Here is an 18,367-nt window from a genome sequence, read left to right as displayed (position 1 = left end):
TCATGCAGTATTTACTTTCAATTTTGTTCTTCCCATTTATGTTGTTGTATTCATTGTATATGTTGTTTCCCTGATTTTGTTTGCTTCAGTTTGCATCAACTTATGCTTCACCATTCTTCTTCATATTCTTCATAGTTATAATTTCTTACAGTGCAGTATTCTGTTACAGTTATGTACTACCATTGTTTTGGCCATGTGACAATTGATGATTATCTACTGTATTGGCTATAGAAGTGTGACTATAAATATTTTTCTGTATTGGTATGAACTTACCATCTTGAGTATTGAATATGTTAACTTGTACAGGTATGTATGCTATGTTTTAATTGTTTCAATTTGGTTATCTTTGAGTCACTTTTCTTCCTTTCTTGACCCAGTAAAAAAAATAACAAAGTGAGATGATCCTTCATGTTCCCTGTCTCACAGGGGAAGAAGGTATCATAGTATAAAGTAAACTGAACTTAACATTGGTTCCTAAGGCTACCTTGAAATTTCCTAGTTGCAGAATTTATCTTAATCTCTTTAAGCCTAGAGACTAGTTGAATTAGATGAAGGTCAAAAAGAGCCTCAGCAAACTTGGAGTGTATTGGCATATTTTCATTATTTCATTGAGTATTCAATATTTATATTATTATATAGGCTTTTGCTTAGGAATTGTCTTAATATATTTTAAGCAATATAGCTATTTATGTCCGAAAATAAGAACAATATGTCTTTGGTTAGGTGTGCACAGAAATTAGGCCCTGGAAATCTTAAAGAGTGTGCAGAGTTACCATACTTGTGTTTTGGGTGGAGGTAGACACAAGAGAATCAGCTTTTAGTTACTGGCAGATAAGTATAACAAAAGATGAAAAGTGCCTTTCATCTGGACTTTTGTCCTGACTTCATCTTCATGCTTTTAGAGCAAGATGGGTTCCACTGCCCTAGCTTCTGCATAGTTTTGTGGAGTTTTTTGAGTAGAGTGCTTAAAATGGGTTTTAAGGATATAAGCTTCTGATCAAATATAGGACAGGAGTTAAAAAGGCATTAAGGGAATTTTCTAACCCTAAATCAGTTGTCTGGAACCAAGGACTGTGTCTATCCCAGAAGAAAAAAAAGAGTAGTTAAAAGAATAGATATCCTCTTAGTCTAGGAGCGAATTAGGCATTTTTGTTAGCTATTTGGTTAATTATGGTAGCTCAGAGACTTAGCAGCTATGTGCTAGAAAGAATGTCGGCTTACCTTTGTCATGGGGAGTTTCATAGCTTCTGTACCTTAGTAGATGGAAGCATATAGCTTAACAGATGGCCCTGAAGAGCTAAAGCTCAGAAGGTGGTGCTAAATGGAAGCAGAAAGCAGCTTGGAGCCCAAAAAGTCAATGGAGAAAGCAGTGGATATTTCCAGCAGAGGGAGAATAGGAGGTATTCAGTAGAGAAGAGAAACACAATAACCAGCATAGAGCAGGAAAGGATAGGACAATGTCACCTCTAAAGGATATCAGCCTTACACAATTGGAGGCACGAATCTCTCCAGACACACATATCATAGCATGTGTAGTATCATACTATATATATCACACATATGTCATAGTATCATAGCCAAGAATGTCCTCTCTGTGTGTTTCTTCCAGGTGTGCTCCATCCACATGGGTTCCTGAAGTATGTGCCTTCATACATGTTCCCTGTTCATGTGTATTTTCTACATAAATGTCTTTTACTCTATTGGTGGTATGGTCAACTGTGGGAGATAGAACTCAAAGTGGGAGGGCATCTTTTCTAGTCATTTTATTTGCGTGTAGTTTGGTTAAATGTCTTTTATTTTGGACTAATGTATCCCTCATCTGGTTAGTAAAAATATATACTTGTTAGGGGGAGCTGGAAGCCATGATTTTGAGTGGGTGATAACCTACAAGGTACCTTAAACTTGATGTCACTTTTCTGGGGATGTAGGTGTAAGGGGGTAGGTGATACATGGGTAATATAGGCAGTATATACAAGGTCACTAGGGTTTCTTTCCTCTAATGACAACAGTAACTGCTGAATCTCAGAAAAGCTTACAGTACAATTGACAAATGTTTGGTCAGTGACCCAAAAGTGGCGTTGGGCTCTACTTCCAAGAAACGCCACATTCCATTCCCCTTTAACCTGAAACTAAGTGGAATGAAGAGTTCTTTGCTCCTCACACCTCTCTTCCTAGTCAGTCATAGGTATCTATTAAGTAGCTGAGCCAGGCTTTAGAACCATGACCTCTGACTCCAAACATAATAATTACAGCTGACATTCGTATAGAGGTTTAAGATTATGTCTGTGTGTGTGTGCATGTGTGCAATCTAATTTGATCTTCTTAACAACCTTGTGAAAGGTGCTATTATTATTCTCCTTTTGCAATTGGAAACACTGAGGCTGAGAGAGGTTAAGTCACTTGCCTATTCAGCTAGTGAGCATAGGAATAAATGGAGCTTTTCTTAAAATGACAAGTAGGATTTATCTAAAACCATTAGCAGCGTTATCTGTAATGGTGTTGAGCTAGAAGCCTTCTCCATAAAATTAGGAGTAAAGCAAGTATGCTCATTATCACCACTATTATTCAATATTGTACTAGAAATGCTAGCTATTGTAGTAAAACAAGAAAAATAAATTAAAAGAATTAGAAAAGGCAATTAGGAAACAAAACTATCACTCTTTACAGATGATATGATACACTTGGAGAATCTGAGAGAATCAACTAAAAAACTAGTTGAAATAATTAACAAAGTTGCTTAGCATAAAGTAAAGCCAAATATATCATTAGCATTTCTGTATAGTACCAACAAAGTCCAGCAGCAAGACATAGAGAAATTCCATTTAAAATAATTGTAGACAGTATAAATACTTGTGAGTCTACTTGTCAAGACAAACTCAGGAACTATTTGATCACAATTACAAAACACTTTTCACACTAATAAAATGAGACTTGAAAAATTGGAAAAATATTAATTGCTGATTGGTAAGCCAAGCCAATATAATAAAATGACAGTTCTACCTGTTAATTTACTTATTTGGTGCCATGTCAATCAAACTACCAAAATTATTTTATAGCATTAGAAAAATAATAAAATTCATCTGGAAGAACAAAAGGTCAAGAATATCAAGGGAGATAATGAAAAAATGTGAAAGAAGGTGGCCTGGTAGTTATAGATCTCAAACTATATTACAAAGTTATAAGCATCAAAACAATCTGGTAGTGGCTAAAAAACAGAGTGGTGGATCAGTGAAATAGACTGGGTACACAATACATGGTTGGTAATGACCACACTAATCTAATGTTTGATAGACTCAAAGGTTCCACCTTTTGGGACAAGAACTCACTATCTGACAAAAACTGTTGGGAAAATTGGAAAGCTGTTCTGCAGAAACTAGGTAAAGACCAATATCTCACATTATAAACCAAGATAAGGCCAGAATGGGTACATGATTTAAACATAAAGAGTAATATCATAAACGAATTAGAGAAAGATGGAATTTTTTATCTGTCAGATCTATGGATAAATGAAGAAATTATGACCAATCAAGAGGTAGAGAACATTATGGTATGCAAAATGGATAATTTTGATGACATTAAATTTAAAAAGTTTTGTACAAACAAAACCAATGCAGCCAAGAGCAAAAGGAAAGCAGAAAACTGGGGAAAGATTTTTGTAGCAAGTTTCTCAAGTTTCTCTCCTTTCTCAAATATGTGGAGAACGGAGTCAAATTGATAAGAATACAAGTCATTCCCCAATTGATAAGGAGTGAAAGGATATGAATAGGTAGTTTTTTGATGAAGAAATCAATGCTATCTACAGTCATATGAAAAATGGTCTAAATCACTCTTCATTAGAGAAATGCACATTAAAACAACTCTGAGGCACCACTTCACACCTATCAGACTGACTAATAAGATAGAAAAGGAAAATGGTGGATGTTGGAAGGGAGAGGGGGAAAGGAGGACTCCATGCACTCCTGGTGTAGTTGAGATCTGACCCAACCATTTTGGAGAGCAATTTGGAACTATGCCCAAAGGGCTATAAAACTGCATACGCATTGGCCCAGTAATAACACTACTAGATCTGTATCCCAAAGAAATTTTTAAAAAAGAAAAAAAAACCCTATTTGTACAAAAATATTTATAGCAGTTCTTTTTGTGGTGGCAAAGAACTGGAAATTGAGGGGATGCCTATCAATTGGAGAATGACTGAATAAGCTGTGGTATATGAATGTATTGGAATATTATTATGGTATAAGAAATGATGAGCAGGATTCTTTCAGAAAGACTTGGAAAGTCTTACGTGAACTGATGCAAAGTGAAGTGGGCACAACTAGGAGAACATTGTACACAACAACAGCAATATTATAACAATGATCAACTGTGAATGATTTAGCTATCAGCAATACAAAGATTCAAGACAATTCCAAAGGACATATAATGAAAAATGATATCCACTTCCAAAGAAAGAACTGATGGAGTCTGAATGAGAATCAAAGCATACTATTTTTTATTTCTTTATTTTTTTTCTATTTTTTTAGTCTGTGTTTTCTTTCACAAAAGACTAATATGGAAATATATTTTGCATGACTACACATGTATTACCTAAATAAAATTGCTCACCATCTCAAGATAGAGGGGAGGAAGAGAGGGATGAAGAGAATTTGAAACTCAAAATTTTTATGTGTAATTGGGAACAAATAAAATATTAACAAAAATCAAATGAGGTATTATCTAGTCATAATTTACAAGTCTTTTTTTTCCAGGTAAAGGCCACAAACCAGATATGTAACATTTCCTCACAAGAATCCGAGTTCATCATGATTTGAATAACCTCTGACATAACTCCTGACAGCAACAGACAATGATAGGCATTGCTTTTAGACTGGGAAAAAGTTTTCTTCCTGAAATACATCTTTCTCATTGAATGGCTAAAGCTTTTTATCACTGTAAAGTGAAAAGTAAATGGAAGTCATTCAGTGCATCTGTCTCATTTGCATACATGGAGATTCTCCTAGGATGACTTGAATTTTACAAGAAATATATAGTTTCTATATGGAGAGTTAGAATTATCAGGCAGGTGTGGTTTGTAACTCATATTAGGGACAATATTAGGGAACTCATATTAGGACAAATTAAGAAGGGATAATGGCAGAATGGCCAAATGTATTTTATTACTAAGCAAAGTTAAGATGTCAAAGATTAACTGAGGTTGTCATAACCTAGAATTTACAAAGATGAAATTATAGAATTAGTTGGTATTGAACTTTTGGGCTTGTCACAAAATAATGACTTGATCTATTCCCTAGGAGATGAAGCCTGGTAAGAAAAGGTAAATTTCTCCATCAGGGCTTTAGAAACATCATTGTGTATTCAGTAAGTGATCTTATTGCAGGTTTCTGAAAGATGTCTTTAGAGATGTTCAGTGACTATACCTTAATGGCTACGCTAACTGAAGAGATGACTAGAAAATTCTACCATGGGGTTAAGCAGGCTAACAATTTGAACAAAAAAGGAAGTTATCACCAGATTTCATTTTGCTGACTATCTGACAGCTACTAGATAACAGAGATTGTAAATGTTAAACAAAAATAGATGATTACAGTTATCTTTGTTGGTTTTTAACCTCCAAATGAGTAGAACTGAAAGCATGGCCGCAAGGTACATTGGAAAACCCAAGATTGAGAATCAGATATATAATGACTTGAAACTGTATCTGGGGTAATTTCAGTTGTGTGAGGGAAGCAGTGGTAGAGGGAATAGCCCCATTATAGGCATAGTCATGCCAAGAAGGGTCAGTGTGTCCCCTAGGAAAGTGGTTGAAAGATGACGCACAGGAATATGACCTACTGTTTGTGTGTGTGTGTGTATGTGTGTGTTTTCCCCCAAACCAGACTGGTAATTTCATCAGTGTATGGGGCTTGTGATAGAACTGCCTCTACCAATACAGCTTGGCACCTACTCTAAAAACCTATTGTTTTTTGAGCATAGAGATTAAGTGACTTAACCAAGGTCATGTAGTCAACACATGTGAGAGGCAGAACGTGAACCTACTTCATATTCTCTGGTATCCACTAAGTCAGGTTCTATGCCTTGCAAGCAAAATACATGTAATTTCAGAGGACAGGGGAATGTACTAGTAACTGGGGTGATCAGGAAAGGCCTCTGATGGGAACATTTGGGCAGAGATGTGAGGGAAGCTAGGGATTCTAAGAGGCAGAGGTGAGGAGAGAATGTACTTAAGGGACATCTATGCAAAGGCATGGAGATGCGAGTTGGCATGTTTTGAATGGTTGATCAGTTGGGGATATTTGATCTAAATAAAAATGACCTTGGGATCACCAGAATTGTGCTGAGTATTTGCGGGTAGCTACTTTGAAGGTTATTCTCACAATGCTTTTTCATTTGGACTGCTTAGGAAGCCAAGGAAAAGTTTAAATGCCTATCGACATGATAAATGATGGTCTCCTGATAGCCTGAAAAAGACACTTGGATGGATATCCAACCTCTGATGCCATGGTAGCCTGCCATTCTCAGAAAATGAATCCAGAGAGACCTAATAATAAGCACCAGACTCAAGCTAAGGAGTTCCTTAAAGTAAATGTCACTTGGGATTTTAAATCAGACCCTTTTGTGAGTCATTCAGGCTTAACATGACCCTCAGAACAAAGTCAATAGGGAAGAACAGATGGAGTCAGAAAAAGGGGGAAGTGGAGAAACTTTTTGTTTCCTTTTTCTCTCTTAATGGAAATTAAGTAACCGTGGAACGGCCATACTTAGTGTTGGAAAGAACATCCGCTTAATTGATCAATGGTGACTTCCATCACAAGGACAAGGGCTTGTTAGCATATTGACTTCAGTTCTTATCCTGTACAAAATGTGCAGTTAACAGAGATGAAGTACTCTTTTATAGTCAATGGATTGAGGGCTACAAACCCCTCACAGGAGGCACCCCTTAAAGTAGAAACAAGGTCATGCAAATAAGTTGAGTCTGACACATCAACATAAAATAAGGGAGATTTTCTAGCTCCAGAATGAATAATGTGTTAATGGGTTACCTATAAGACTAAAGGTCTCACACAAATCTAAAGAATAATTAGTTGTAAATAATAATAATATTATTGCTTAATCCAAATGTAAGCAAACCTGTTCATAACATTTTCGTTCAATTCAATAAACTATTAAGTACCAATTATGTAGTAGACACTGAGTATGCAAATAAGAAAAAAGAAAGAAAATCTCTGCCCTCCACAATCTTACAGTCTAATGGAGAAAGGTAACACACAAAAGGAGCCAGGTCTTGAATGGGGAGATCATTTCTCTTAGTCTCAAGCCTGTGTTTTTTTTTTTTTTTTATGTGACAGCATGGTATCCTAGGAGAGCTCTTAATATGTCTACAAAAAGGTAAGAATTGGTGAGAGCACCTCTGCAATAGGGGTGGGGGCAAAGAGGTAGCTGACCAGCTCACAATAGGGACTTAGACTTTGGCCTTCCTCATCCCTGCTTTGTAGGATCTCATTTCTTTGAAAACTCAGTTCAAGCAATCAATTCTACTGATCCTTCCAACTGCTAACTCCCTCCTTTCCTAAGCTACTTTGAATTTATTTCATAGGTTTTTCTGCATATACCTATATACAGAATATTTTTCTTTTCATGTTACACACAGGACAGATTCCTTTATCACTTTGTATGTACTGTAAACTGCTCTTTTATTCAGAGAAGGGAATTCTGCATTAGAATTATGCTTTATCTAGAACTAGTAAGGGGAGGCTTTCTTTCTGGGGCTGTAACCTTTAATTGTTCTTACTCAGTAGCCTCACACACAAACCAACACATTCAGGTTGTGGCAAACCAAGCAGACATGTCTTGTCAGATTTAATTTCATGCTGTCTTTTCTCTTTTTTGTGTTCTTCTTTACATGATCATGGCCCAGCAATGATATTTTTTTGCAATTGTCGTAGCCAATAAAACTGTCTTCCCTGGTAGAATGTAAATTCTTTGAGGTTAGAGGCTGTTTTCACATTCATCTTTGTATCCCTGGTGCCTAGCACAATGCTTGGGACATAGTAGGCTCTTAATGGATGCTTATTGATTGATTAATAGTAGCAGTGGGTATGTCAGTCAACACGACTCAATGTTATTAATGAAAAGAAACCAACTCGTTTTACCTTGAGTCTTTGTTCACCAAGCAGCCTTATGCTATAAATTTAGTTTCTGAACTAAATTTTCTTAGGAGGAACATGTTGTGAATGTAAGAGAGGTTATAGCAGTTGCATTGCATCTCATAGAACTGATGTGAGGATCAAATGTTGGTGAAAAGGTTCTATAACCTTCAAGGTTATATAAATGTAAGGTATTATCACTTAAATCTTTTCCCATTTAAAAAAATATTTAAATTCAAGTTCATGGGGTATTTTTCAGGCCAAATTAAAATCAGAGAAGTTATGTTTTTACTTATTTAACTCTTCATTATCTATTAACATATTATTCACTTTGTGGATTATTTATTCACTTGTTTCACTTGTATTTGATTCTGCATAACCCCATTTGAGGTTTTCTTGGCAAAGATATTAGAATGGTTTGCCATTTCCTTTTCTAGCTCATTTTTTTTTGTTGTTGAGTCATTTTTTGGCCTTATCTGACTCTTTGTGACCCCATTTGTGCTTTTCTTGGCGAAGATACTAGAGTGGCTTACCATTTCTTTTTCTAATTAATTTTACAGATTGAGGAAACTGAGGCAAACCAGGTTAAGTGACTTGCCCAGGGTCACACAACTAGTAAGTGTCCAAGGCCATAGTTGAACTCTATACTTCTTGACTCTAGGCCCTGCACTCTATCCACTGTGCCATCTAGCTGTCCCTTGTGGATTATTAGTGATCTCCTTTCTCTTATGAGCACATAACCATGATTATATTCTAAACCTAAGTAAATTAATGAAAGGAAAGTCATCGGATTGAGAGTTCTAGTCTCAGCTTTGCTAATAATTTACTATGTGTCCTCAGGCAAATCACTTAATCTTTCTGGGCCATAATGTTCTCGTTTATTATAGGAGAAGAATCAACCAGATATATAATCTCTAACACAACTTCTACCTTGTTTTATGAGCCCGTACATAACCTACTTTATTCAACAACCTCTTATTGATCGGCTTCTCCTTAAAGAGTAACAACAGTCCATCCAGAAAGCACAAAAGATAGAAGGTGCACAGATTCTGCCGTTAAGAAGCTTATTATTAAATGGTGTAACATAACACATAGAAAACTAGAAAACAAAGAAATATTCACATTATTAAAAACCTCAACTTGACAAAACAGCATAGAAAGCCTACTATCTCCCAATTCCAAGCATTTTCAGTCAGGTAATAAACATTTATTGTATCTACTATGTGCCAGGCACTGTTTTAAGTGCTAGGGATGTAAAAAGAGGCAAAAATACAGTTTTTGCCATCAGGGTGCTGCCTGTTTCACTCCCACTCCTTATATCTACCTCCTGACTTCCCTAGCTACCTAAAAGTCTCTGCTGAAGTCCTACTTTCTGTAAGAAGCCACTTCCATTCCTCCCTAATCTTAGTGCCTTCTCTTCTCCAAATTTGTCTCATACATATCTTGTTTGTACATCGTTATTTGCATGTTGTCTCCCCTATTAAACTGTGAACTCCTTGAGATTGAGGACTGTTCTTTTGTTTATAGGTTTTTTTTTGCTTTTCTTTATATGTCTTGCTCTTATTTGTAGTAGGCGCTTAATGAATATTAGTTGATTGGCAAGGATGGCTTCAGGTCAGTAGTAAATTTCAACTAGGAAACTGCATAGTTTAATTTCAGAGAAATATTGGGTTAGTAGGATTAAAGTCATAAATCTAGAGCCAGGGGAAGGAGCCCTAAAGGTCATTTAGTCAAATATAGTATATTTCAAATAAGGAAAGTGAGGCCCAGAGAAATGAAGTGATCTGTTAAGGTCCCATAGGTGACACAGTTAATAGAGCCTTGATTTGAACTCAAGTCCTTGGATTCCACATATAGTACTCTTTCCATTGCACCATACTGTCTTCCTTGCATAACTTTTGTAGTTGTCAGTGGTTAGTCATGTTTCAGTTCAGTTGTGTCTGACTATTTGTGATCCCTCTTGAAAGGTTTTGTTTTGTTTTGTTTTGTTTTTTGGCAAAGATACTGGAGTGATTTGCCGTTTCCTTCTCTAGTTCATTTTACAGGTGAGGAACTGAGGCAAACAGGGATTAAGTGACTCATCCGGGATCACACAGCTAGTAAGTATCTGAGGCCAGATTTGAACTCAGGAAGATGAGTCTTTCTGATTCTAAGCCAAGTGCTCTATCCATTGTGCCACCTACCTGCATGAACCTCCAATTAATTGTACAACCTAGTTTCCTCAGTGGCCATGTGTCATAATGATTAGAACATGGGGCTTGGAATTAGGAGAGCTGTGTCTGAATTCTTCCTGAAACATTAATTATGTGACCATGGGCAAATCAGTTAACCACTCAGTGCCCCAGTTTCTTCATTTGTAAAATGTGAATGATATTTCTGTTTCTTATATTATGCGGATGTTATATAAAGAGTTTTAAAAACTTAACATGACATCTAAGTGCTAGTTATTACTTACATACAGAAGACAATATGAATGGAGAAAGGGTAAGGAGAGAGGTACTTTTCCTAAGGGAAAATTGAGTTTCCTGAGGGGCTTTTATTTCATTTTCCTACCCCATATCTTTATACCATATCTATTATAGAAATTTTATGAAATTGCTCAGCGATGTCCTTAGAGTTCAGCTATGAAAATATGAGAAAATGACGTCCCTGAGGTTCTTTCTTTAAAACAATTTTATTTCTCTTCTAAGGTCATTCTCCTTTCAAATGACCTTTATGAAATTTAGGCCTCTCAAAAAAGAATTAGAAAGAAAATTCAATCTTTCAATAGTTTTTATGAGGGGTTGTTGTTCATTCTGTGGTTTTTAGGTGAACAAGTAAGATGATGCTTATAGTATAACTAGAGAATTCTGTAAACTACATTTATCCAATATAGTAAGACAATTCTAACCTCTCACTTCTAACAGATTGCTTTGAAACCTGTTGGAATATTGGAAGATACGACTGAAAACATCTATGATCTGAAATTTTATTTTCTGGTAGTGGACCAAATCACAAATCGAATATAAGGTAATATAGTAAATTTATATGTGTATATGTACATATACATCACACACACTTCATGAATGTCATGACAATGGGCAGAATCTTAGAATTTTAGAATGGCAAAGGACTTAGAAATTGTCTGGAATAATCCTTCTGCTTGACATATGATAAAAATAAGGCCTAGAGACCTTAAGAGACTTTTTTTCCAGTTTTTCAAATAAGATTTTGTTGAAGTTTTTTTTTTTACATCACTATAAATTCCTCCAGTAAACCTCCCCCTTCAATTCACTCTCCCAGAGAGCCCTCTCATATCACAAGTAGTATTCTTTAAAGTCAAAGAAAAAGAAGAAAAAACAAACATATTCAATAAATACATTGAAAAAGTCTCAAAATATGTGCAATGTGTAACACCTGTGGTCTTTCTATCTGATGAGACAGTGGGTTGGGTGTGTCCTTTCATATTTCTTCATTTGAGTCCTGCTTGATCTTTAGAATTTTGCTGCATTTTCTTTTAATTTTTGTGTGCATGGTTGTTCTTTCTGTTTGTATTGCTGTCATTGGGTATTTTGGGGTTTTTCCCAGCTGTGATTATTTCACTCTGTTTACAGTATACATAGATCTTCCCATGCTTATCTGTTTTCATCACATTCATTATTTCTTACAGCACAGTAATATTCCGTTACATGCATCTACCAAAATTTCTATAGTCATTTCCCAATCAATGGGTACCTACATTTTTCCAGCTTTTTGTTATTATAAAAAGTTTGCTGTATGTGCGTTGGTGTATATGGGCACATTCTTTTTATTAACGGCTTCCTTCAAGTATAAGCCCAGTAATGGAATCTCTGAGTTAAACAGTATGGATATTTTAGTAATTTTATTTGCATAATTCTACATTGCTTTAAAAAATGATTGTACCAGTTCACAGCTCCACAAACAATGCATTAGTGTGCCTATCATCTTGTAAGTCCTCCAACATTGACTTTTTTGTCATTGCCAGTTTTTAGGGTGTAAGATAAAAACTTAGGGTTTTTTTATTTGTATTTCTCTTATTATTAGTGGTTTGCAGCTGTGATATCAAACTCAAAAAGAGATGGAGGCCCTTAAACCAGACAGAAAGAACCCTGTGGGTGACATATCAACTTAGAAAATCTCATATTAACATTATCTATGTTCTATTGTATTTTTATTTAATTTATTAAATATTTCCCAATTATGTTTTAATCTGGTTTGGGCAGCATTTGAAAGTGCTGCCAGCTGTGTTTGGAGTATTTGAAGCTATATTTTGGAGAATACTCTGATTTGGAGTATTTTTTTTCATGTGGTTGTTAATAATTTGCAATTCTTCTTTTGAGATCTATTTGTTCATATCTTTTGACAACTATCTGTCCTTCTTTGACTTCATTGTCTTTTTTGTCTGTGCAGAAGCTTTTCACTTTTATACAACCAAAGTTACCTATTTTATCTTTTGTAATTGCCCATATCCCTGTTTGTTTAAGGATACATATCCTACCCAATGGAGGAAATGAGAGGTATGTGATATACTTCTCTTCTAATATGATCTAATATAATCTTTAATATTAAGGTCACATCCATTTAGAATTTATTGTGGAATATAGAATAAGGTGTTGGTCTAAGGCCAATTTCTGCTACACTGCTATCTGATTTTCCCAGCAGTGTTTTTTTTTTTTTGAAATAGGGATTTTCCTAATTTTTTTATGTTTTCTGATTTATCAAACACTGAGTTATTACATTCTATTGTTTCTGATTCTCCTTTGTTTATTCTGTACCATTGATCTACCTCTCTATTTTTAAAACAATACCAGATAATTTTTATGACTGCTGCTTTATAATATAGCTTGAGGTCTTAAGTGCTATATTCCCCCTTTGTCCCAACCTCTTTTCCCTTGATCATGTTCCCTTGATATTTTAGATTTTTTGTTTTACTAAATAAATTTTGTTATTATTTTATCAATTTATTTACTTTTTATTAATATCTAAAGTATGCATTAGGTAATTTAATTTTTGTTGTTGTTTTCATTCAGTTGTTTCAGTCATGTCTGACTCTTTATAATCTAATTTGGTGTTTTCTTGGCAAAGATACTGGAGTGATTCACCATTTCCTTCTCCAGCTCATTTTACAGATGAGAAACAGAGGCAAACAGGGTTATGTGACTTGCCTAGGGTCAAACATCTAGTAAGTGTTTGAGGCCAGATTTGAACTCAGGAAGATCAAACTTTCCGACTTCAAATCTGGCATTCTATCCACAGTGCCACCTAACTGCCTCAGTAATTTCACATAATGTTAAAAATGTAAATTAATTTTGTTGGGATTGTAATTTTTATTAAATTGACACAGCCAAACCATGAGCATGGAATATTCTTCCAATTATTTAAGTTGTTCTTTATTTCTTTAAGGAGCTCTTTGTAACTGAATCTATACAACTGTCTTGTGTGCTTCAGTAGATTAATCCCCAGATACTTTTTGCAAATTTTTAGTGATTTGGAATGTGATTTCTTTTTCTATTATTGCTTCTTAGAGTTTATTATTGTTATATAGAAATGCAGTTGATTTTTTAAAATCTTGTTTAATATTTTATTTTTTCTCAATTACATGTAAAAACAATTTTTAACTTTTTTTTTTCAAATTTTGGTTCCAAATTCTCCCCTTCCCCCTCTTATTGAGAAGGTAAGCAATTTGACATAGATTACACATGTGTAGTCATGCAAAACACATTTCCATGTAAGTCATTCTGTGAAAGAAAATACAAACAAAAAACCCCCCCAAAAATAAAGAAAGTAAAGAAAAAGTATGTTTGATTTGCATTCAGGCTTTGCCAGTTCTTTCTCTAGAAATGGACAGCACCTTTCATTGTAAATCCTATAAAATTTTCTTGTATCATTATATTGCTGAGAATAACTAAGTTATTCATAGTAGATCATCATACAATGTTGTTGTTACCATGTGCAATGTTCTCCTGGTTCTTCTCATTTCATTTTGCATCAGTTCATGTATGTCTTTCCATGTAATTCTGAAAATATCCTGCCCATCATTTCTTAAAGTACAGTAGTATTCCATCACAACCATATACAACAGCTTGTTTAGCCATTCCCCAATTAATGGACATCCCCTCAATTTCCAATTCTTTGCCACTACTAAGAGAGAATGCAGTTGATTTTTGTGGGTTTATTTTATATTATTGTTATTGTTGAGTCATGTCAAACTCTTCATGACCCCATGGACCATGGAATGCCAGGCCCTTCTAACCTCCACTATCTCCTAAAGTCTGTTCAAGCTCATGTTCATTGCTTCCATGACACTATCTATCCATCTCATCATCTGCCATCCCCTTCTCCTTTTGCCTTTAATCTTTCCCAACTCAGGGTGTTTTCCAGTGAATCCTGTCTTCTTATTATATGACCAAAGCATTTAAGCTTTAGCTTCAGTATTTGTCCTTCCAATGAATAGTCTGAATTAATTTCTTTAAGTATTCACTGATTTGATCTCCTTGCTGTCCTAGAAACTCTCAAAAACCTTTTCCAGCATCATAATTTGAAAGTATCAATTCTGGAGTACTCATCTTTCCTTATAATCTAGATCTCACAGTCATATGCTCTATTGGAAAAACCACAATTTTGACTATACAAGCCTTTGTCAGAAAGATGATATCGCTGCTTTTTAGTATGCTTTCCAGCCAGATTTAACAAAGCTTTCCTTCTGAGAAACTCAAAAGATACTAGAATAACAGGTAAGTTTGGCATTGGGCTACAAAATAAAGGAGGGCAGAGACTAATAAAATTTTGTGAAGATAACTCACTGATTATAGCAAACACTCTTTTTCAACAACCCAAAAAGTGACTTTACACATGGACATCACCAGATGGTCAATATAAAACTCTGACTGGTTACACACTTTGCAGCCAAAGGTAGAGAAGCTCTATACAGTCAATTAAAACAAGACCTGGAGCTGACTGTGACCCGGATCATGATCTTATTGCAAAATTTAGACTTAAATTAAAGAAAACAGGAAAACCATCAGACTATAGGTATGACCTAAGTAACATCCCTTATGAATATTAAATGGAGGTGATGAATAGATTTAAGGAATTAGTTATGGTAGAGTGCTTGAAGAACTATGGACAGAGGTTTGCAATATTATATAGGAGGCAGCAACAAAAAAAAAAGAAAGAGAAGAGCAAAGAAAAAAGAAGGGCACAAACAAAACAAAACAAAATTACTATCTGATGAAGCCTTAAAAATAACAGAGGAAAGAGAGAAAGTGAAAGGGAAAGATATACCTAACTGAATGATGAATTCCATAGAACAAGAAAGAGAGACAAGAAGGCTTTCTTAAATGAATAATGCGAAGAAATAGAAGAAAACAATAGAATGGAAATGTTGAGCTCTCGTCAAGAAAATTAGTGGTATTAAGGGAGTGTTTCATGCAAAAATGGGCATTATAAATGACAAGAGTGGTAGAGATTTAACAGAAGTAGAAGAATTAAGAAGAGGTTGCAAGACTATACAGAACTATATAAGAAAGAGCTTATAACCACTGATAACCACAATAGTGTGATTACTGATCTAGAACCAAGCATCTGGGAAAATGAAGTCAGGTGGGCCTTACAAAGCATTGCTAACAGTAAGGTCTACTCCCTTAAATCCTATTAATCATCTCTACTTCATATTCATAAGGAATGTTTTTTAAGTCATACCAATAGTCTGATAGTTTCCCTGCTTTCTTCAATTTAAGTCTGAATTTTGCAATAAGAACCTTATGATCTGAGCCACAGTCAGCTCCAGGTCTTGTTTTAACTGAGTACATAGAGCTTCTCCACTTTTGACTGAAAAGCATATACTCAGTCTGATTTTGTTATTGACCATCTGGTGATGTCCATGTGTAGAGTTGCCTCTTGGCTTGTTGAAAAAGAGCATTTGATATGATCAATGAGTTATCCTGACAAAATGTTATTAGTATCTGCCCTCCTTTATTTTGTACCCCAATGCCAAACTTACCTGCTATCCCAGTTATCTTTTGATTTCCTACTTTAGCCTTCCAATCCCCTATGATGAATGTGACATCTTTTTTGGGTATTATTTCTATGTTGTAGGTCTTCATAGAAGTGAGCAGCTTTGGCCTCTTCGGCATCAGTGGTTGGAACATAGCTACTCACTCAATTATCCTTCCCTCATTTAGGCATTCTGGCTATATGTCACATAAAAAGATTTTGGTAGTGTGCTCTCCTCAGGTTTTGAGAATAATTTGTATAGTATGGGTAGCTTAAGTAACTTCTAAAATCAAACTGAAAATGACAGAGGCAAGAATCGAAATCTTTATTCTTAATTCAGATCTCTTTCCAATACAATATACTGCTACAAAAAATTCAAACACTTAAACCGAGAACAAATTTTAGTCACTTTAGTCAGTAACACACAGTTACCACCTTACTTCAGGCTTCATTGGTTCTTGCCTAGATTGTCATAACAGCCTCCTGGTTGGTCTTTCTTCCTCAAATATCTCACTGTTCCTGGCTATCTTATACACTGCTGCCAGTGATCTTCCTTAAAAGCAAATATAACCATGGCATTTCCCTTCCTGTTACCTCCAGGATTAAATATTAACTTAAGTTTTTAAAGCCCTTCATAGCCTACCTTTCCATTGAATATTTTCTTTCCTCCCACACTCTGCCATCTAGCCAAACTGTATTATCTTTCTCATACAAGGCTCCCCACCTTCCAACTGCATGCCTTGGCACTGGAATGCCACATGCCTTTACCTCTGCCTCATAGAAACCCTCTCTTCCTTCAAATGTCACTTTATATGTAAAGCTTTTCCCAATTTCCTCCTACCATTCCCCCACTGTTGGAACCCTCCCTCCAAAACTATCTTGTATTTGGCTACTTTGTATTTGTTCTCATGTTTATTTTGTATATGATTACATATGTATTTATTATCTTCCCCATTAGACTGTATGTTCCTTGTAAATAGAGATTCTCTAGTTACATTGCATTCATTAAATTTGTATCCCCAGCACCTAATATAATACCTGACACATAATAAATAAATGCTTGATTGATTGGTCTATTGGTTGACTAACATTTGTAACTGAAGAGGCCATAGTTGGATGCAAAATATATAGAGACAAAGTTTGTACTACATGGTATGTGATATTTAAATGGAATTGTAATGTTAGGCGTTCACAAAATCCTCCTCATCAAGGCACAAGACAATGGTAAGCATGCAGAAGCTATGGCTACCATGTTGGAAAGGCTGCAAGAACAGTCTTGGTAAGAGGATATATCTGCTTTCTGAGGGCCAGTCCAAGCACAGAAAGGCTTATTTACCAGTATTCTGGTCGCTTGATGACAAATTACACACACACATATATGTATATATGTACGTATATATCCATGTATTTGTGTGTACATATATGTATATTTATGCCTTTATGTTTTTATTTATATCACCATAGTTTTCTCCTGTATCCATCCTCTTCTCCTTCTTAGAGAGCCATCCCATATAACCAATCATATTTTTAAGATGAAAAAGAAGAGGAAAAAAAAGCAACACAACTGATAAATATATCAACAAAGTCTGAAAATATGTACAATATACACTTATGGACCTCTCACTTCTACAAAGAGGTGGGGGTGTCTTCTCATATCTCTTCTTTTAAGCCAGGCTTGTTCTGCACAATTTTCCAACCTTGGCTTCTGATTCTTTTTTTATAGTTCTTTTCATTTATGTTGTTTTAGTGATTCTGTGTGCAGACATATACATGTGTTCTCATACAAACATACAATTCACATGCAAACACATGCGTGCATGCACACATATTTGACTCTGTTAACTCTGTGTCAGTTAATGCAGGTCTTTTCATGCTTCTTTGTATCTGTCATAGTCATCATTTATTACAATACAGTAATATTTCATTAGACATAAATACCGCAATTTCTTTAGCTATTCTCTAATCAGTGGGCTTCTTTGTTTCTAATTCCTTGCTTTCACAAGAAGTGCTGTTACAAATATTTTCACATATATGGAGACTTTGTTTTTATCATTTATTTCTTTGGGGTATAAGTATGATAACTCTCTGGGTCAAAGAGCACAGACATTTTAATCCCTTTATTTGCCTAATTTCAGATTGTTTTCCAAAATAGATGTACTGATCCACAGCTCTACCAGGAATATATAACAGTGGGCATATTTTCCCATAACTTCACCAACATTTACTAC

Source organism: Vombatus ursinus, unplaced genomic scaffold (assembly GCF_900497805.2).
Source record: "Vombatus ursinus unplaced genomic scaffold, bare-nosed wombat genome assembly UNPS02014848.1, whole genome shotgun sequence".
In the NCBI taxonomy this organism is placed as follows: Eukaryota; Metazoa; Chordata; class Mammalia; order Diprotodontia; family Vombatidae; genus Vombatus; species Vombatus ursinus.
Note: the sequence above shows the minus strand (reverse complement) of the source record.